This window comes from Marmota monax, unplaced genomic scaffold (genome assembly GCF_021218885.2).
Source record: "Marmota monax isolate L192 unplaced genomic scaffold, Marmota_monax_Labrador192_F-V1.1 WCK01_AAM20220418_F8-fsc00035, whole genome shotgun sequence".
NCBI classification, from domain to species: Eukaryota; Metazoa; Chordata; class Mammalia; order Rodentia; family Sciuridae; genus Marmota; species Marmota monax.
Window position 1 is genome coordinate 11,848,537 of NW_026691961.1, and position 21,553 is coordinate 11,870,089.

The 21,553-nt window shown below is 52.4% G+C and overlaps 1 protein-coding gene and 1 long non-coding RNA gene across 2 annotated transcripts in view; one reads left to right on the forward strand and one right to left on the reverse strand.

Annotated features, from left to right (window-relative positions):
* Rbfox1 (RNA binding fox-1 homolog 1) overlaps positions 1-21,553 on the forward strand; it is a 1,611,415-nt gene that overhangs the window by 147,179 nt on the left and 1,442,683 nt on the right. The gene's annotated exons all lie outside the window — the stretch shown is intronic.
* LOC124081497 (uncharacterized) lies at positions 13,158-19,847 on the reverse strand. The gene is made up of 3 exons (XR_006848068.2): positions 18,532-19,847; positions 16,393-16,520; positions 13,158-14,085 (listed from the first exon to the last, which is right to left on the reverse strand). It is a non-coding gene; the product is annotated as an uncharacterized LOC124081497 (long non-coding RNA).

Below are 21,553 nucleotides of genomic sequence, written 5' to 3' on the forward strand. Positions count from 1 at the left end.
ACAGCAAGCTGCCAGGGATACGTGGGGGCTCCAGGCTGCTCACCTCAGTGGAAGGGGGTCCAGGTTTGAAGGGAGCCTGAATCTGAGTGTGCATGTGGGTATATGCTGTGTGCATGTGTGTGCATGCACGTGCAAGTACATCCATGCAGAGGAGCATGTGGTGTACGTGTGTATGCATGAGTGTGTGCATGTGTCTGCATGCCTGTGTGTGTGCCCGTGTGCACATGGGTGTAGGTGCCCATGCATGCATGTGCATAAGTGTGCATGTACCTGCATACATGTGTGCGTAGTGTGTGTATGCATGTGTGTGTGCACACATACAGACTTCCTGGGAGATAAGGACCCAGGAATCTGGCGTTATCTTCACATTATCAGTCTGTGTGATCTCAGGTGAGCCCTTGAACCTCTCGGCTTCATTTCTTCTTCTGTGGGAGGGTTGATGGGTTAGATCAAGAAGCCATAGGGATACGGTGAGGTCAGCCTCAATCATGCGCTGCAAGTGCTGCATCACCTGCTGGGTATTTCAGACACCACCATACCCTAGGCACCGTGGACAGACCTGTCTCACCTGAGATGTGTCCGTGTGCGCCCATGCCACCGCCGTCAGACCTGTGTGCTGGAGGAGTCCCCCTGTCGGGCGGGTCAGGTGCTGTGTGGCAAGGCAGGCAGTGAGACAAGTTTGCCTGCTGATGGGGAGATCCAGCCCGAGGAGCCAGGCAGCCAGGCAGGAGGGGAGCCAAGCGGAGCACCCTAATGATGGCTTAAGAAACTTACAAATAAAGCTGAGATTCCTAATGTTTAATTTCAAGTGACTGAACATTAACATTTAATTAACTCCTAATGGCTAAACCAATATTAAATCCAGGTAGGACCAGTGGCATCTCTTACATATTAGCAATCGAGAAGCCACAATCCCCTCCTGGTGGCACTCTGTGAGATGGAACCTCCCCATGGTATGGGTTCCCTATCCCACACCTGCGCTTTCCCTGAGGCACACGCCCATATGTCCTGGTTCATACCCGGCTCCACCCTTCTTAGCGGCTTTGGCAGAGCTCCTTAGATCATTGGAATCTCAGGTTCTTGCCTGGGAAGGGAGAAGCTCAACCTTGTTCCCATGGTCCTGAGGGTCAGCAGCAGTGCACCTGCAGTACCCAGGACAAGACCTGACTCAGAGGTCGGGTGGGATTCTGCACCAGCCCCGTGGCCATCCTCTCTCCTTTGCAATGTGTCTAACCACACTGAGCTTCTTGGTCCCCACAAAGGACTGAGACCTGCTCCTTGGAACCTCTCCCTTCCAGTCTTCTAGCCATTTCTCTTGCAAATCTCAGCTCAGGGGCAGCTCTGGGCCCCTGGGGACTTCAGGTGACTCCCTCGGGGCCTCCAGCTTTAGATATGTGGCTCTCTTCTCCCTTCTTTCCCTCCATGGGGCAGCCCCTGCTTCCTCCTCCTGCCTTCTGAAGCCGTTGGGGCTGGACCTCTCTTTTCATCCTCCAGTGAGTTCATTCCTTCATCACACCACCAGTGACAAGGGGACCCAGGTCACTGCTTGCCTCTGCAGCCCGCCTTTTCAAAGTCAAGGGTGCTAAAGTTGGCTTCCTACAGAGTGTCGGAGTGGTCCTGGGAGGGTCCTGCACATCAGCTTCCAGGGCATGGGGCAGAATTCTTTCTCCTGGTGATGGCATGGTGGGCCTTTGGTGAGCTGTCCCAGAGCGTCCCTATATTCTCAGGAACCAGAGTTGGGAACAGTGAACCCTAACACCAAGGGAGTCTCCTGCCTCTGGGGCTGGGTTCTGAAACGCAAAGATGTGGATGTGGAGGGAGTTGGACGCAGCCCACACAGGGTGGGATCTGAGACTTGGAAGAGGCAGATGACTCAGGGCACAGAGACAACCTATGCTGATCCATGGCCAAGGGCAGGGCATATGGATCGGGTTGGTCAGTCCCACATCAGGACCAGCGATGGAGTACCCTCTTCCCTGTAGGCCCTGGGACATGGAGGGATTGTGCATGATCCACGGCCTCGGAAGCGGCATATGGGTTCAGGTACAGGAGGAAGGGGTGGTCGTACCACAGGGGAGAGTTCAAAGGTGGGCCAGGGTGAGGCAGTCTCAGGAGTGTCCAGGTGCCTGCTCCTGATGAAGATGAGGGTGACAGTGATGGTGAAATCAGCCGCTGGTGAGTGCTGATCATGCTGTACTGAGTGCTGTACTTGCTATGCTCATTAGCTACCCTAAGGTGCTGATACTAGCCCCGCAGTCCACCGTCATCCCCTCTCCCAGCGTCTGCTGGTGGGTGACTGTGGGCACCCATTGTTCCCATGCACTGGGCGGGTCTCTGCCCTTCTGGACCTGGTCTTCCTCTGGACGGAGGCCGAGGCCTGCGAGCACCATCGGCACATTAAGTGGGGCTCCGTGGGGAAGTCTGTCTCACGGGCTGGGCCTCTGTAGGGAGGTTGGGGTGGGACCTCAGTGGTGGCTCACTGCAACCTGAAGGAGGAGCGGGAGCCGGCTTTCAGGAAGCCCGGGGAGGAACCCCCCTGCACCTCCCCTGGGGCCCTGGGGCTGGAGGTCACGTCATGTATCTCAGTGGGGCCGATTTGGGGGCGGGTGGCCTCAGCACAGTCTTGTCTGCAGCCAGATCCTGGACACTGGTGGGAGCACCCAGGCCTTACCCCGCCACTCTGTCCCTCCTCCTCTTGGTCACAATGGGCTTCAGGCACTTACAATGATGGGTTCTCCCGGTGGCTTAGCTCTGGGTTGTGGGGACCAATTTTGCCGAAGCACCTGCTTCCCTGGCTCACTGCTGAGCCCAGCCATAAGCCGATGCAGAAACCCCTAAATCCACTTAAGTGTTATTTACTTGAAATATTTGAAAGAGCCAGCTTGGCCCATCTTCAAATATTTTTCTAGCTAATCAAAGCCAGATTGCGGTCAGAGGCCATATCTAAATTTATTAGGAAAATTAATAGACCATTTAGATTTTATTGGAATTAAGCTAAAATACGATAAGCAGTCACACGGGCAGATAGTCATTAATTATTACACTGACCCGTGTGATGGGCTCCTGAGGAAACACTGACTTCTAGCTAAGTCACAGGCTTTAGGTCGGGGGGCAGACTCTGGGACACTATCCACACCCCACCTGCTTGCGGGTAATTGGATGGGACACAGTAGGAGAGGATTTCAGTAAATGTGGACCACTTTCTCTCCCATGGTAGTTATTGTGCACCTACTGTGTGCTAGACCCTGGGAATATATAAAGCACACAGCCTGGGTTTGCACCCTGGTTCCAGTACATAAATGCTTCGTGACTTTGGACATGTTGCTCACCCTCTCTTGAGTCTCCATTTCCTCACTGAAAAACAGATTAACAGGATTGACTGGGTTGTTGTTGTGAAAGCCATACAAATGATGTACACGAAGTGATTGGTCCATAAGTGTTACTACGATTATTGTTGTCATTAGTAATGCTATAGATAAGACAATGAAGCACCTTATAGTACAGCCAACTGAAGGCCCGTCGACCTCTCCTCGCATAAATCCCTCAAGGGTCAGAGAAGGCTTCGTGGCAAAGATGTTGGAACCCAGTTCCAAAGGGTGAAAGTGGCCCCCATGAGCAATTCCACAGTGGAGGCAAAGGCACGGAGACCTGAAACTAGCCAGCCACTCGTGGGACTTAGCGTAGTTCGTCCAGGTGGAGGGTACATGTTGTAGGTGACTGTCAGAGTGAGCGGAGGCGAGGCTGGGTGCTGCGTCTGGTTCACTTGCCCCAATACTCCTCTCCACCAAGTGTACGTGCTGCAGCCATGACACATGCAAGTGGCTCCTCTGTTTCCTTTTAAACATTTCTTGTTAGTGTGGCCGGGGCTGTGGCTTAGCGGTAGCGCACTTGCCTGGCCTGTGTGAGGCACTGGGTTGGATTTTCAGCACTGCATATAAACAAATAAAGTAAAGGTCTCTCAACAAGTTAAAAAAAAATTCTTGTTAGGTCTTCTGTTTTGCCCTGTGAAGGCAGCAGGAGACTCTTAAGTGTTGCCTGAGTTAAAAACGATCATTGAGGGGTCTGAACTGTGAAGTCGCCCTTGAGCACCTGCTCCTCACAGGCGTGACACAAAGTCTCTCAGTGTCAGTGTGGGCATCACAACAGGTACAGACCACATCCTGTGTGGGGCAGGCCTGGCCCATGTCTAGCACTGCCCCTTGCTTCCCTGAGACTGAACCTCAGACTCTTTATCTGCAAAAGGGAGGTTCATAACAGTGACCCCAGAAGGCTATGGATAGAATCCTTAAAAAAAAAAAAAAAAAAACCTCAAAGTATATATAGATGTTTGTTCAAAGTTGTTCCCTCTACCTATTCAGGAAACATTAGTTCCCAGAATACAGTGTGGTATGTTTTATTTTTTAAATTAATTTTAAAAAGTAAGTGGGAGAGTCTTGCTATATATGGGTGTTCTGTTTCATATGCTAAATGTATACATCTGTCATCCAAAATGAATATGTATTTCTCCAAAGACACATAAGCAGCTTCCATTTCCCCTATTAAGCACACATTGGTCTATTCCAGGGGTGGTGTTTAAGGGGGTGTATGTCCCCTTGTGCACACTAGTGCCTCTCCAGGTCTCCTCGCGTGATGGATTCACCTATAAGCATGTTTCTATATTTGCTATGACGCCCCTAATTCACAGAATGTGCTGTGCCATTTCCCCTATTAAGTACACCTGTCTATCATGCAGGTAAGTGTAGGGGCACATCGTTAATGCTTTCACGGAGAGAAACATACAACCAGGAAGTAGACACAGGGACCTGGGGAAGAAGCCAGTTAATGTGGAGAAAGTAGGCAGTGCGCTGAGGACTGGGGCTGATGAACGCAGTGCTGCACAAGATGATTGATGGTCTGCAGGTGGAGCCAGGGGACCGGGCCTGTTACAGCAGCCACTGGGGCCAAAGGAAGCTGGTCACACTGTCCACCCCTCCCTGTGCGTAGCCCACACAATGGGGCCTCAGCCAGGCACCACGCGGTGGAGACCAACCTGGGTGGGGCCTGACAGGCAGGGCAGCCATGCCCTTGAGCCTGGCGGGGTGTGTGCAGAGAAGGGCTTTCTGCTGTAGGGTGACCGGAGCACCTCCTGTGGCCAGGGCACATGGCCAGGGACTCGCAGAATCAAGGACACAGCGTGCGCCATGAAGTGTCTGTGACTCGGGGCCCCGTGGTGGCCTATGACTTGGTTTGAGTGACTTTAGGTGGTTCTTCCACCAGGGAGTTCCTGTCCTCGGTGCACCTCAGCTGATGGACAGGGCCCCGAGGGGCCTGAGCAGGGAAGATGGGCAGCCTGACTCAGGCTGCACGGACAGGCCAGTGTCCATGCCGCAGGGGCAGGACCAGGGCCAGGGGCAGGACCAGGGCCAGGGGCAGGGCCAGGGCCAGGGGCAGGGCCAGGGCAGGGCCAGGGGCAGAGGCAGGGAGCCGTGCGCCCTGGCCTCCCACCAGGACAGGACCTTCTGGCCCCGGGCTCCGTGAAGGCTGAAGGCAGGAGAGCCGCAGGCAGCCCCACCCCGAGCCCTGGGGTCACCGGGTCACCTATTTTGATAAAGACACAAATGAGTTAAAAATAGTTCTGGTCGGGCGCGTGGCCGGAAGCAGACGGCCAGTTCCTGGGCGCACGTGGGACGAAGCCGCCGCCCCGGAGCCTTTTAATTAGACCCCGTTACCAGAACTCCCGACCCTGTGCAGCGCATTAATGTATTTTACTAATTATAAATGCAATTAAAAAGTACTGAAATAAAATTAGGCTGATCTATCTAATTTACATTAAGCACTTTCAAATTATGCAGATTTTAAAGTCTCTCTCTCTCTCTCTCTCTCTCTCTCTCTCTCTCTCTTTTCAATTTGAGTTTCAGGGTAAAATTGTCCGCATTAAAACAGCTGGAAAAAAAAACAACTTGTAGGAAAACAAATTTCTTTTCTGTGATTATTCTCGGTGTGTGAGTTAATTTTCGAGGCTATAATATGCTTAGCTGGCGCTGGGCAGAGGCTCCCCAAACAGGGGACTTATGCGTCTGGAAGCAGGCGCCGTGGACAGGGGTTCCCGGGTGTGAGCGCAGTGTGGTTACTTGCGGGAATGAGGCTGAAGGGGTAACCAGGCCAAGAATACCGAGGGTGGTCGCCCAACAGAGGAGCGCTGCTTAAAGGAACCACAGAGGAACCATCTGGTGGGGTTACCCAGCAACGCAGGGTTGGTTTGTTTGTTTGTTTATTTATTTATTTATTTTACTCTTTATCCCTCGGCTGACAGGCAGAGAGAATGATCTTGGTGCCAAAATTATTGTCTAGCGTTATTAAAACTCAGAGCATTCCCTTTTGCTGGCTGAGGACTTTACCTGTGCCAAGGTGCTGAATATCCGCCGAGGCCACGAAGTGTAGGGACCTTGGAGCCTCCGAGGAGGGTCACCCCACCACCCTGGTCGTGTGCATTCCTGGTGCTCCTGGGGAGGGGACCCGGTTCAGCCTGGCTGTGCTGGAGGCTGTGTTCACCAGGAGGAGACCTTGGCAGGGCCTCCTTACAGATTCCATCGGCTCCGCAGGTTCCTTGGAAGCAGAGGTATAATGAGCTCTTCTCCCGGAGTTGCCTGTAAGCTCCTTAAAACGCTGCCAGTGCAGTTGAGCTCCCCCGGCTCCGTGCACTCAATTTTATTTGCAGCCCAAACTTTGCCCTTTAAGCTCCCCATCAATAGGCAGCCTACAGTAAATCCCCAAATTGGAGCCGTTGAGCTTGAGCAAGGAGAAGATTGGGAGGCCCTTTCCCTCTTCCCTGGCTCTCTTCTGGATGCTACATTTGCAGCCAGGGAACTGGTCTCACCTGCTCCCACTCGGCAGCCAGGACCATCGCTGGGCTCCCCGTCATTTTGCAGAGGAGGCTTGTGCGACCCTTAGGCACTTGCAGGATGGCTACAAGGGTCCTCATGTGCCAAGATCCACCATAGAGAGGTGATTCCTGGACCCTCCATCCTTTCAGCCTCCTCTATCACTCGGGGTCACAGCGAGTGTCCCAAGATAGTGTGTTATTTAGGGGAAGAAGCTGGTCAGCACTTTCTCTCCAGGATGAACATGGCTGGCTCCATGCAGATAATCAGAGGCTAAGACACCACTAGACCCTGTGGGTGTCTCCTAGAAGGACCAGCCGATGGCAGGAATTGATTAGATGGTGTCACAGCCTCTCTCTCCACATCCTTCATTTTATCCCTCCCCCAACCCAAGCCCCCAAACCTAATAAGCAAGAACAAGAAGTCTAAGTGCTCATGTCCCTTTGCCACTCTGTGTGTCCACCACGTGAGTTCCCATCACCCTGTCAGTCCTGGACTTGTCCCTTCTTGGACACCTACGATTTCATGAGAAATCTGGGTCTTGCTTGATGGACCCTTCCCTACTGGCTGTGGGGGAGAGATCAGTGGCACGTGGTTTGGATTCCAGTCCCACTTCCCCGTGGGCTAGCTCTCGGGCCCTAGAAAGTCGTCCAGGTTCACGGGGCTTCAGTCCCTCCTCTGCTCTGAGGACAGCGCTGCTCTCTTTAAGGCCACACGGAGCCTTAAAGCAGAGTGACGACCGCGCGGCACGGGCAGGGACCCAGAGTTCATTCTCCCACTTAAATCATCTCTCCCTGGGCATCCGTTAAGTCCGTGGTGAGACAGGGCTGACCTCATGAAGTGGTAGGATCCAGAGAGGACCCTGAGTGCCTGTGCTGTCGGGGGCACCGCATTCAGGCGCGTAGGGTGTAGGTCAGGCTGAACGGGAGGCACCGTCCACCTGCCGGGCCCCTCTAGGATCTCTCATCCTCCCTCCTCCGGGTGGCTGCAGAACGCCTGCTCTTCCCTCTCTTGACCCTCTGCCTTCTGTCTTATAAATCCCACCTGCTATCAGTCTTCTGCCTATTTGCAGAGCCGGCTTTCTGCCTGGAAGGGCCTTGGCCATCCCCACTCATGTCCTCCCTTACTTGTTGAACTCCTACTCACCCTTCAAAACCCAGCTCAGAGATTTTCCCTGGAAGGTCCTGCCGCCACACCACACATGGCCAGCTACACCCACTCCTCCCGGTGTCCTACTCAAATGCAGCGACTGAAAGGAGGAAAGAGGACGAGAGAGCGAGGCAAGCACTCATGCATGGAGGGAGAGTTGGATGAATGGACCAGCCAACCAGTACACGTGTGGACATGTCACCTTGGTTTAGGGGTGGCAGCTTTGTAGAGAGTTGCTGGGGTGATCCGTGAGCTACGAGCTCTGAGGACAAATGAACATGTCAGTGTGACGCGGTCTAGGTCCACCCGCAAGGGAGCCCGGCCTCCATGTCCTGCCTGCCCGGTCAGTGCTGCCATGCCCAAAGCCTGATGACTTCCCATGGCCTTTCGGCCACTGGGGTCTGGACACCAGGGTTTTCTGTGGCTGTGGCTACCCCTGCCCCCACATCCTGCCAGGCGCACCTCCCAGACGGATATACTTAGCAGGTGTTCTCCCCACATTAATAACCAGAAGTGACACGTTCTAAATGAGGCCCGCCTTGTTGTGCAGGGCGGCTCTGATGGATATGCCGGGAACTGACGGCCCCTGAGAAATGTTTCTGCCATTCCCAGCACTTCTCTGACAGGTTTTTAATAGTCCCACTAAAACTGCAGCATATCGGGAAATTTTGTAATGAGGTGCAAAGGGCCGCTCCAACTCAGGGGCTCTGGGGTGGAAAAATACAGTTTGGGGAAGACTCACCTCCTCCCACAGTGGAGCTCCCAGAAGAAGCCCATCCAGGATCGGGGTTGGCCTGAGAGTGGGGGCGGTTTGGCCAAAGTGTGGCTTCGAGGAGGCCTGGGTGGGGTCGTGGCCACCACTAGGCAACAGTTCCCGTGAGCTACGAATGAAGCCCCGGGCTCACCCAGGAATGGAGCCCGGATTAAGATGCCAGATTAGAGAGGCAGAGGATGGATTCCTTTCTTGTTCATTTACTCAGGAAGTACTTATTTAGCTCCAGCTCATACATCACAAGGGTGAATTAGCCTCCAAAGTGCAAAGTTCTATTAACTAATGTCTGGCCTGGGGCTATGTATGTAAATGTGGATTCTGAGCCCCCTCCTCTCACCTCCAAAGTGAGACTATCAATGCCTGTTCTTCAGAACTGTATCTGAGGGCTGGAGATAAAAAGTGTAAGGATCAGCACGGGTCAGGTCCCTGCCGGAAGCCGATGACACACACAGATGGGGGAATTGAGAAGGGCTTAAAAATGGAATTATTTATCAAAGAGCCAAGGGAAACACATAAGAAAAGGCCCAGCACCCTGGGGCTGGCAGGAGTGGGGAGCGGTGGCCACTCTAAGAAGGGGGGTTACCAGAACCCTGGGCCGTGGGACAGGTGGCCCGTGGTGGTGTGACCTTCAGCAAGGGCCAACCCCTGTTCCAGCAGAAGCCGTCAAGACAGGAGTGACCCTCTCTCTAGGGTTCTCCTGTCCTGGTGATGCCCCTGACCCAGCTCTGTGGGGAAGGGGACCCACCAATACGGTGCATACATGTCCACCTGTCAGGCTGCCCAGCAGATGGAGAAGGCTGCAGTGTGGCTCCTGCAGGGACAGATGGGGGGTCTGTCCAGCACAGGGCCAGGCTTTCAGTGAGGCAGTGAATGGCCATGACCGTGGTCTGAGGAGCTCACAGCCCCACAGGATCAAGGGGACGCCTGGTGTTATTCCCACATGACGCAGTCTGGCCCCTGGTGTGTAAAAGCCGACCAGCCTCCCCTTATGGCCACCCAAGGGGAACAGATAAGAAAAGGTCCGGCACCCTGGGGCTGGCAACGTCCATTTGTGCTGCTATAACAAAATACCTGAGACTGGGTGATTTAGAGGGAACAGAAAGTTCTTTTTGTGTCATCTCAGGGATGCTTCTGGTGTCTGGAGTGGAACTTCCTGCGGCACCCTGGCTTGGTGGCAGGAGTGTAAAGGGAAGGACGGCTGGGGGCTGTGTCCTCACCTGACAGGAAAGATGAAGAGCAGAGAGGGCCAGAGCTCATTCCTTCCAGCCTCTTATAGAACTAGTCCATGGTCACTTCCCCAAAGGCTCCCCTCTGACCCTCACCTCCGTGGGGATTTAGCTTGAGCGTGAATATGGAGGGGACGCCATCAAAGAGCAGAGTCGAACAGGTGACAAACATGAGGCCCTCGCAGGGAATCCAGTACCCTGGCTTCATTAGGAAATTGGGTCCTTGCCAGGGACAGATGTGGAGAGATGGAGCTGGCAGTTCAGGAACCTGGTGAGACCTGGGGTCAAGTTTCCCTAATCAGCACGGAGGTGGCCGCTGGGTCCTTGACCTCAGCCTGGCTCGGCCCCCCGAGAGCCTCACGTCAGGCCTCCCCACGGGGGCCCACTGCTCCTCCCCAACCTGCTTTCTCAGCCTCATGGGGTCATTCTTCCAAGAGGTCAGCCTTTCCTGCCACAGGAGGGGCCGAAGCCCCAGGAAGAGATGAAAGAAGTGTCTTTCCAAAGCCAGGGGAAGCTGCACGTGTCTCTGCATTCCACCTGCAGGCCCCCGCCACGGCCCAGCAGGTGACCAGGCCTCATGCAGCCCACCCAGGTCCAAATCAGGGTCCTCGTCACTCTCTGGGTGATGGGCATGATCACTTACTTGCTCTGAGCCCCATGGTATCCCGTGGCAGGCAGACAGTGATGGGGTGGGCAGTGGGACCATCAGGACCACCTGCTCCTTCCCTTCCTGCGTCTGTGACATGGGTCACTTCCTCTTCAGCCTTTGGTTGGAAGCTGTAACCATCTAAGAATTTCTAGCATTTCCTTCACTGATGTGCCGTATCCTGGGGAAGCCATAGTGCTGGGACCCCCTGTGACCTGGCTTCCTCCCGGGTCATCTCAGAAAGCTCTCTGACCGTCACAGTGGAGCTGGGCTTCTGGGCTAATTCCACTCACTATTAAAATGGGTCATCACGGGGCACATTTGCACAACCAGGAAATCAATTGGGTGCAAACCAGCTTGCTAATAGGGCTCATTACAGCCTTGTTATAACTTAATGGCACAGGTAGCCTCACAAGTGTATGCCTAGGGTGAACAGAGAGAGAAGGGGTGTCTCAAAACAGGGATGCTTCCGGAATGCCTGGCTTCTGAAGGGGAGGGAGTCCGTAAGAGTTGAGCCCGACCAGCACCCCTCAGACTTGATCGCGTCGGCCAGCCGGGGCATCCTGCCGTGCAGACTCTTGTTGAGCTGCTCTGGGCTGGGGCTGGTGATTTTGCATCTCTCGGAGGCTGGTGTTGCTAGTCTGAACGATGCTTTGAGTTCTCTGGGGAGTAAGGAGCTGCACCACTCCACCCTTCCAGGGTGAGACCAGCCCAAGACAGAGCAGCCAGCCGTAGCACCACGCCTCAAACCTGTCGACAAACACCCTCTCTGGGCTTCTCCAACCCATTTCTTTTCAGTCTCCCTCCATTTGCTCTGTCTCCTGAGCACCTACCAGGCCTGCAGGCGTCGCACCTGTGTCTTGGATGGGATGGGTTGTGCCGCAAGTCGGGACCTAGCCCCCAGTGTGTCAGGATGTGGCCATATTTGGAGAGAAGGTCTTTAAGGGGTAATTAAGTTACTACACAGTCACTAGCATGGCTGCTGATCCAAGATGACTTCTACCTTTATAAGAAGGGACGAGGACACAGAGGGAAGTCCGTGTGAGGACACAGGGAGAAGACAACATCTAGAGCCAGGAAGAGCGGCCTCAGAAAAACCAGTCCTGATGAGACTCCATCTGGGACTTCTAGATTCCAGAAAAGACATTTTTTCTTTCCAAGTTGCCCAGTCTGAGGAGCAGACAGATCTGCTCAGCTCTCACACACCTCTACTTCTGCCCTGCGGTGTTGGTGGCACCTGTGACGGGACTCTCAGAGATGGATGACACCCTTGCTGGGTTGATCCAGCCCAGGGAACCCCGGATCGGCCCTGCTCTTCTCCCTTCAGCATAGCTGGATCCACAAGAAAGGAGTCCACAAGGATTTACCCATATTCCCTCTCCCTGAGGGAGGCCTCCTGGACACCTTGTTCAATGCTGAGGCTCACTGTTGGTGTCTTCCTGAATTCTGTGTGTGTGTGTGTGCGCGTGTGTGCGTGTGTGCGTGTGCAAAATGGGGTGGCCTTAAAGAACCAGGTTGTGCTCAAGAGGGAATCTTCTCTCCTTTAGGAAAAAACAACGTACTAAGGTATAATTTCACACCCAGAAAACTTCCCATACGCAAAAAGTAGAATTTGATCAGTATTGAAATCTGTGTAGACCCGCAAAATTGCCACCTCAGTCAAGATAATAAAAATACGCATTCCTCAAGGATTCTTTGAAATCTCCCAGCTCTTCCCACCTCCGCAGGCAACCAGTTCTGCTTTCCACCCTGTAGACTGGTTTGCATTTTCTAGAATTTTATAAAACTGGAATCATATGGGATACACCATCTTAAATATTATTGAGATGTGTGTGACCTACTGTACTATTTACCTGCTGGTCATGTAGGGTGCAGTGTGGTTAGTAAGCCATGGAGTTATGCAGTCATTACCACAGTCCTGTTTCAGCACTTGTCCATCACCCCAAACTACATTCACAGTGTTTGTGCCCTTACTTTCCAGCTCCCAGAAACTCCTGAAGTTCCAAGAAATGACTGATCTGATATCTCAGTCTTTGATATCGAAGTCCTTTGCTGGACATTTCATGTAAATTGAGTTAAAAGGACTCAACAAGTATAGGCTCTTGAGTCTCACTATAGTGGTTTTCAGGGTCACCCAGGTGGTTGCACTTAATAGCATTTCATTTTTGATTGCTGAGTAGTAGTCCACATCTTGTTCATCCAAACACGGATGGGCCCTTGATTCATATCCAGTTCGGGGCCATTACGGCTAATGCTGATGTGAACGGCTGGGTACAAATCCCATGTCTATTGAGTAAGTGGCTAGGAGTAGAAGGGCTGGATTATTTATAGGTGATGTTTATCTTGCCTCACTGAGGCTGTAGTTCACTGAGTTCTACTCCTGGTTCTGTCCCCAGCATCTTGGGGAAAAAGAAAAAAGAAATTACTGTTTTCCAAAGAGGTTGAACCATTGTACATTTCCACCAGAAGCGTACAGAAGTCCTAACTCTTTACATGGTCAGCAACATTTGTTAGGGCCAGTGTTTTCAATTTTAGGCATTCTAATGGGGGGTGTATCCCTGTCTCTTCTGGCTTTGATTTGCATTTCTGTGATGACTAGTGATGTTGGACATACTGTACGTGGTCATTCACCAAGTACAGTATGCTCTTTGGTAAACTTTCCATTCAAAATTTTGCCCAATTTTTCATTTGGTTTATCAATTTTCTAACCATTTAGACGTGTTTATTGTGGGGAAATACAAAGGACATACACTCTACCATCTGAGCCATCTTTGAGCATACAGTCCATTTCATTGAGAACATTCACACTATTGTGCGACCGCCAGCACCATCCATCTGCAGAACCTCTTCATTACCTAATCCTAACTCCATAACCAAGAGGTAGTCACTGTTGATCACTCCTCCCCAACCCCCTGGCTACTGCTAACTTACTGCCTATTTCTATGTGATATATCCATCCAATAGAATATTATTCGGGCATAAAAAGAATGGAGCACTAATACAGGCTGCAGTGCGGATGACCTTGAGCACATTGTGCTCAGTGAAACAGAAGCAGGACTCAGAAGGCCACATGTTGTAGGAGTGCATTTCTATTAGATATCCAGATTAGGCACGTCTTGTCATTGAACTTAAGTGTTCTCTACATAACAGAGATCCTTTATCAGATATGTGGTGCGCAAATAGTTTCTCCACCTTGCAGAGTTTTAAATGAATCAATATGTCAAGTACTTGGCAGAGTATCTGTATTTTAGTCAGCTTCACGTTGCTGTAACCAAAAGACCCGACAAGAACAACAGGAGGAAGAGTTTATTTTGTCTTGGAGTTTCAGAGGTGTAGTCCATGGATAGCTGACTCCATGGCTCTTAACTTGAGATAAGGCAGAACCTCATGGTGGCAGGATATGGGGCGGGAAATCTGCTCAGTTCATGACATCTAAAAAGAAGAATAAGAAGGAGAGAGAGGTGCCAGAGACTAAATATAAACCCCAGAGGTACCTTCCCAGGGACCTACTTCTTCTAGCATACCCTGCCTGTCTACATTTACCACTCAGTTAATTCATTCAAGTGGATTAATCCACCAGTTAGGTTACAGCTCTCATCATGTAATCATTTCACCTCTGAAAATTCTTGCATTGTCTCACATGTGAGTTTTCAGGTAACATCTTATATCCAAACTATCACATGCTGCACCGGGCTCTCCAAACTCATGCCTATCTCAAAATCCAGAATACATTTAGCCCCTTTCCAAGAATCCCTATAATCCAGTGGTCCCAGGATTGCCAAAAGTCCAAGTCCAAAATCTCATCCAAGACTCAAGGCAAACTGTTAGCTGTGGTTCCCTGTAAAGATGAAAAGCAAGTTGTACATATCCAATATATAATGGCACATAGAAAACATTTCCATTCCAAAAGGGAGAAATCGGGGCAAAGAAAGAAGGGATGAGACAAAAGACCCAAATCAGCTGGACAAACAAGTCCTAAAGATCCATGTCCAGCATCTGGGGCCCATGGCATAGTGATGTTCTCTCCAAGGGGATTATCTATCTCCACCGCTATGGCCTTGCTGGTTGCAACCCACATGGCCTCTCTCTTTGCTTGATTCTGCTGAGTTACTGCAGCTTCCCTTGGCAGACATTCTATGTTACTGGCATCTCCTAATTGTGGGGAGCCTCAGTTTCCATCTCATATCTTTACATATTGTTCTCTCAGGGGTATTCCTCAGGGATTCTCACTCTGTTACACTTTGCCAGGCCTCCCAGGTCCTTCTTTGAAATCTCAGTGAAAACCTGCATGAGCCTCTATTCTAGCATCCTACATTTATTCAAAACCAGTACCACATGGACAACAATAAGATTTTCTACTATCTCAAGCCATAGCCTGGACTGCTAAGATCAAGGCTGCAGCAGCTTCTGAGTATCCAACTTCCTAGGCTCCCCCATGCAAACAGCATACCCCCATGGTCTGTCTCTTCAAAGTTTTTACTTTTATACCCTTAAGTCTGTGATGGGTGTGGTCTTGCCAATTCTGAGATGCCCTCAAGCCGTGTTTCCTGTTGTTTCTGTGTAAAATACTTAGCATCTCTTTGGTGGCTATAACCTCTTCAATTACCACAACTTCCTTGGCCCCAGTTTTACTCACCCATTTATAGACAAATTGCAAGTCTTTCAAATCTTCTCCTCCTCTGCTGTTTGCTACCAAAAGCAGAGTACTAAATGCTACAGTAAACTTGGTTAGAAGCCACCAGCAATAGCCATGTCACCAACTGAATGCTGTACTGCCTTGAAGTTTTCTCCACAAGATCAATCAATACATCACCTTTAAATTCAACTTCATAGAAAGCAGCATGACACAGAAAAAATACAAATTCTTCGTCAGAATGTAACATGAATGACCTCTAACCCAACTTCCAATAGAGTCGTCCTCCTCTGAAACATTATGAGCCTAGTCTTTACTGTCCACAGTCCTACTGGCATTGTGGTATTCTGTGCTCCCACCATAATGGATCATTAAGCTCTGATAATACCATTTTAAGACTTCTCCAGCCTGTGTTCAGTTCACAGGAAGGAGGGGGGGGGTAGAAGGAGAGGAGGGGGGTGCCAGGGACAAAATATAAACCCCAAGAGCACATCCCCAATGACCTCCTTCCTCTAGCCACACCATACCTGCCCACAGTTACCACCCAGTTGATCCATTCAAATGGATTATCCACTGAATAGGTAACAGTTCTAATAATTTGATCATTTTACCTCTGAATGTTCATGCATTATCTCTCACATGACCTTTTGGGGGATACCTCATATCCAAACCACAATAGTTTGCATAGACCCAGAGGTTGATATTTATTAGCTATTCTTGTTTTGCTATTTTCTGGATCCAATCTCACCGAGGATTTTAGTGATTTATTATGACCTTGAATTCAGTAAAAGCCCTTCATATAGACTTGATGGTCCTCATTGTTGCCAGGAGACCCTGGCAATATGGCAGATGGAAGGCTAAGTTTGGCTTGTGGTGGATGGAATGCTAGAACTGGCACATGGCACATGGAATTCTAGGATCGGTGTGTGGTGGATGGAATGCTAGGATTGGCCCATGGCAGCTTCTCAACCAATTTTTGTTCCATAAAGTCTCATTTTAAGCAATTATGATAACGATGACAATTACATTAGTGATTATTAATAATTTCAATGACTAACCCTCCGTCTCCAAGTTAGCTAAGCTGAATTACTCTTGCCAGTGAGTACCTTTCTCTGCTCGCAATCCTCCCGAGGAAGAGCTGCAGCCCAAGTCCCTCGGCTGGCACTCACACACTGCCCCTTCTCAGCCTTCACCAGAGTCTCTTCAGCAGACTCCATTTCCTTGAATGCTGTTCCTAAGAAAAAGAGACAAAAGGTCGTATTCCCTCTGAAAACCTTGAATTTATATAAAAATCCCTCCTGCTCCCAAGACCCCCCTCCCAGGGACGCCGGCTTCCTCCCCTCTCCTTTGCTAGGCAGGCGGCACGTCATCCGTTTAGTTAATTGAGCCCTCCCTGAATTCCCATCGATGCCCATCTCACTGATGAGGAAACCCGGGCTCAGCGGCCACGGGACTTGCCCAGGCTCACCCAGGGATGCCGTGCTCGACTCCAGTGTCCGGCTTCTCTTCCCCTCCTCTTTGCTTTTATTCCTGGGCTACTTTCTGAACCTCAGTCACCTGTGGGTCTCCTTTCAATCCCCCCAGGCCCCTGTTGGAGGCACCCGTGGTCAGCCTCTGAGCCATGTCCTGGGTACCTGAGGGTCCCTCATCTGCCTTGGGCCACATCTCCTGGCTGGACAAGGGGCAGCTCTGGTGACCAGGAGCCCAAGTCAGCATGACTGAGAATCGAGCCTAAGAAATGGGCGTTTGGTCACTAGTGGACTGGGAAGGGCCCAAAGTTCTGTTTAGACCCCACTCAGAGAGTCCGTCTCCCTCTCTAGGGGAGAGAAAAGAACAAAGTGGACCTTGTTCCAGGGAAGAATCCCTGGCAGTTCCCACAGAGGCAGAGAGACTCATTTTTCTTAGGTGTGCGAAGGTCTTCGAAGAGTGAGGTAATAGGTTTCTTTATTAAAAATTAATCTTCTTGTAAAACCATTGCAATACGATGCACTTTAATAAATCACCCCACGCTTTCCAACACATTTATTATCCCTTCTCGGGAAATCATGGAGTCCAGAGAAATCGGTGCCGCTGAGCGTCTTGCTGCCGGGCTCACTAATGAACTCGGATGGGGGCAGGGGCTGAGGCCACCTCGGGTCTGAAGTCCGCCAGGCGGAGTGGATATTGCACGGAATCACAGTTGGTTCAAGTCTGTCACAGCTCTCAGGCTTACGGCTTGGGCACCGCTGGGCCGAGAAGGGCCTGTAGGTGGGACAGCAGCTCTCCCTGGCCTTGCTGGGGCTGAGGGGTCTCCAGTTCCCACGGGGGGTGCTCTGGGATGACAAGGGGTATTGATCTTGATAGGCAAACGAGGACCATCACCCATACAATGCTCCCAGAGGACGCTCTTCATCACCCGTCTCCACTTAGTCTACCTGATGCTTCGAAGGGCTGGCCTTTCTGAAGCAGGGGAGTACCCTTGTCCCCTCCCACTGTTCCTCAAAGCTCTAACCACAGCTCATCTAAGAAGCTGCCTAACTCCACTCCCTCTGGTTACAAAGCCTTCGCGGAGGCTTGGGTCTGATCAGTTGCAGTGACACAGTTCTCTCTGCAGAAGCCGCGGGACCATCTCGTCCCCTTCACCAAGGGTGCCACCTGGCCCCAAAGCCCTGCCGTTTGGGCTCCAAATCCACCTCTCATGAAAGAGGAACCTGCAGCTCCCGTCTGAAGCTCCGATGCAGTCTGACCTCTGTGTCCTCCTCTTCCTTGGGGACCCAAAGAAAAGACGTCTCCTCCCCCAGCTCTGCTCTCCCTGTGCAGACAAGCGCCCCAGCAGGAGATCCGCCCACCCACCTGCCACAAATCCCACAAAGACAGACTCCACTTTCCATCTGGGTTCAGCTGAGGATTCTCTTTCCTGTACGTCCCCCCGTCACAGCCCAGTTTTCATCTGCTGTACCCCCGGCACTTCCGGGAGCAGCCCCCTCCCTGCTGTGATCACACGTGTGAGACAGGGCAGCCTGGGGTTGGGATCCGCGTCCTTCCTCTGACCCCCCACCCCCACCCTGCTGCCATGGCTGGCTAACTCCATAGCCCTGGGCCCCAGGTGAGGCAGAACCTCATGGTGGAGGACATGGAAGAGGGAAGCAGCTCTGGACATGGCCATCAGGGAGGGGAGGGAGGGAGAAGGAGAGAGGGAGGGAGGGAGAGAGATAGACTCAGCCCAAAGCCCACCCCGTGACCCACCTGCTCCAGCCACACCCTACCTGTCTGTAGAGCACCCAGTTAATCCACATCAATGGGTTCATCCACCCATCAGGTCAGAGCTCTCATAAGCCGGTCATTTCACCTGTGAACTTCCTCTCATTGTCTCACGCGTGGCTTCTGGAGGTCACATCATATCTAAACCATAACAGGAAGTTGCCCGGCCACTCCCCAGTTTCTCTGGCTTCCTCTCTGGTGACGTAATTTCTCCCTCTCGCATGTTTTTCTGTCATTTTGATGCTACCCACCATGATGTCTCCAGCAGAGCCAAGCTGTCAGTGCTGTGCTCTGGAGCCCCCTGAATTGTGAGCCCCCAAAACCCTCTTATCTCTCTAAAGTGACTCAGCCTCAGGTATTTCATCACAGTAAACTGTTAAAATGCCTAATCCAAGGTGTAAGGAGCAGAGGTCAGACAATCATGGGTCGTATGGGCCAGTTTAAGAGTCTTAGTCTTAATGCTAAGAGCAGAGGGGTCTTTGTGGGGTTTTAAGTATAGGTAAACAAGAAAATTTAAATAACCACAATCCTCCCAGCTGATAGTGGCAACGTGTCTTCAGGATCATCACCATTGTTGGTACTTTTACCTGTTGCTGGGCTCCTTCTGGGCCAGGCCATGGTTCTGAGGCTCTGAGCTGATGCTTCCAGGCTATCTGTGACATCCTGATTCCGCTTATGAGGAAACTGAGGCTTGCAGAGGGGAAGGGACTTGCCTGCGAGGGAGAGCCTGGTTTCTGTTGTGTCCTGTTCCGCATGTGCCTCCTTAGGGGGCCCTCAGAGTCCATGTGTGACAGGACAGCATTGGGTGCTGTGTCCCCCCTGGGGGCAGGGGCATCTACAATGACCCAGGAGCCTCCTCCACTCCATGGACACCTCCACTGAGCCGGACACCCCGGCTTCCCCGGCTCTGGGCCCGTCCCTGCAGACACACCCACCTCTCGGCTGCAGTGGTCCAAGCCCACCTGCAGGTTTTCCTTGAACCATCTTCTCTTCATCAGTTTTGGAGGGAAAGCAGAGGATAAGTGAGGACTCATATTTTTGAAGGGCTGTTGGCACAGTGGGAAGAAAAGGGACAGTCCTGACCATGGGATCGAGGGACAGCCTCCGCGCGTGACCAGGGATGGAGCCGGTCTCTGCTGCCTGCAGCTCAGCCTCCTCCCCGAGAGTCAACTCCCCCGTTGGGTCCCACGGTGCCTCGCGGTGAAGAGGGCCACTGTCTCTCCCAGGCTCAGTCCACGGCCCTCCAGCCCCCAGACAGACCCCTCGGCTCATCCCTCCCGCGTTCCAACCACGCCGCGGGTGAGTCTCCCCTCAGTTCCCTCCTGAGTCCTCCTGAACCTGCTCTCCTTCTTTTGCTTCCTCCTTTGCTGGGCTCCTCCTCCACTTTCCGGCTCCCATGTCTTTATTTATTCCTGCTGCTGTAGCAAAATACCGGATGCCGGTGACAATGCACAGCAGAAGTGTGTGGCTCACCCTTCTGCAGCCTGGAAGTCCCAGGTGACGGCCCTGGCAGATCTGGTGTCTGGTGAGGGCCCACCTCCTGGCAGGTGTCTTTTTACTGTCACCTCCCACGGCAGAGGAGTCAAATAAGCCTCTGGGGTCTCTCTTCGAGGGGCATTGATCCCCTTCACATGGGCTCAGCTCTCTGAGTCACTTCCTGTAGGCCCCACCTCCAAACGCCACCACTTTGGGGTCAGGACTTGAACCCACGGATTTTGGTGGAGACAGAACATTCAGATGGTAGCCCCCGGCACTTCAGCCATCTCTTCCTACGAGGCCCCTCTGTGTCCAGCCATGCTGTGCCTCTGCCCCAGAGTGGCCCTCGAGAAGCGTGAACATCGGCCACATCCCTCTTGGAAACTCCATAGAGTCTCCGCGTCACCTGCGGGAGGCCGTGCAGTCCCTGCACCTCCGCCTGCAGGGTTCTCTGTGGGCCAGATCGTCCCACCACAGCGCCATCTTCTCCCGTCCGCCCTCCTCGGCCACACGCTCACCAGCCGTCTCCTGTCAGCCTCCGCAGCACCTCCAGCCTCCGTCTCTGTTGGAGGCCCGATCCCTCCTCCCCTTCGGGGGTGAATTCCTGCACGTCCTTTAGTCCTTTAAAGCTCGGCCCTAATGTCCCCAACAAATATTTCCTAGCATTTTCTTGATGTGTCCTAGACAGGTCCTGGAGTCACAGAAGTGACTAATGAGTGCTCTCTGCAGTGAGGACCTGACCTCTGACCTTCAGTACCACCTCCTCTTTACCCGTTGCTCACCTCCTCTAGAGCAGGTTGGCCTTTGGGCTAATTTCTCTTAGAATGTCACCCTTTGAAATAACTTGTTCAAGAGCCCGTGTCCTCCTCCAGACCAGGAGCTCAGGCGAGGAGCGATGACAGCCTGGACTCAGGTCACTGTCCCGGGGGCTCCCTGTGCGGGAATCCTGCTCCTGCACCTGGCTCCCTCTTTTGCCTGCAGGGTTTCCCCAACTCGAGGCAGGGTGGCTATTAACCCAGTGTTATCAGCGGTCAGCTACCTATGTGGTCCCTTCTCTTGACCACTAGCCCGGAAGGTCTCCATCAGCTGTGCCTTCTGTCCCTTGCGTGGTGCTGAGCACAGATGTTGCCTGGAGGAATCTGCCTGTGGTATAAAGCCAAGAGTTGGAGAGTCCGGAGCACAGGGCTCCAGGAAGAGGTGCGGGGGAGGCAGGCAGCCCCGAGCTGACCCTGCTCAGGAGGGGCGTTGTTCACCACCTGCCACCTTGCAGGAAAGGAGCACAGCCACCCTTTGTTCCCTAAGCCCAGTTCACTTCTTCTGGACCCCTCCTGTGAGCTCTCTGGTCCCTTGTCAGAGGGCACCAGCTTGGTGGGGAGGGGTGCTCTCCTGGCGGAAAGGTATGAAATCATTGCTCTGAAGACTGTCTCTGCACCCTCCTGAGTCATTGTGAAGTGACTCACTCTGGTGGCGTCTTGGGTCCTGTGCTCCCCCCGACTGGCAGGGGTTTAAGTGGATCAGACAGTTAAACCATCCAGTCTAGATCCAGCCCTC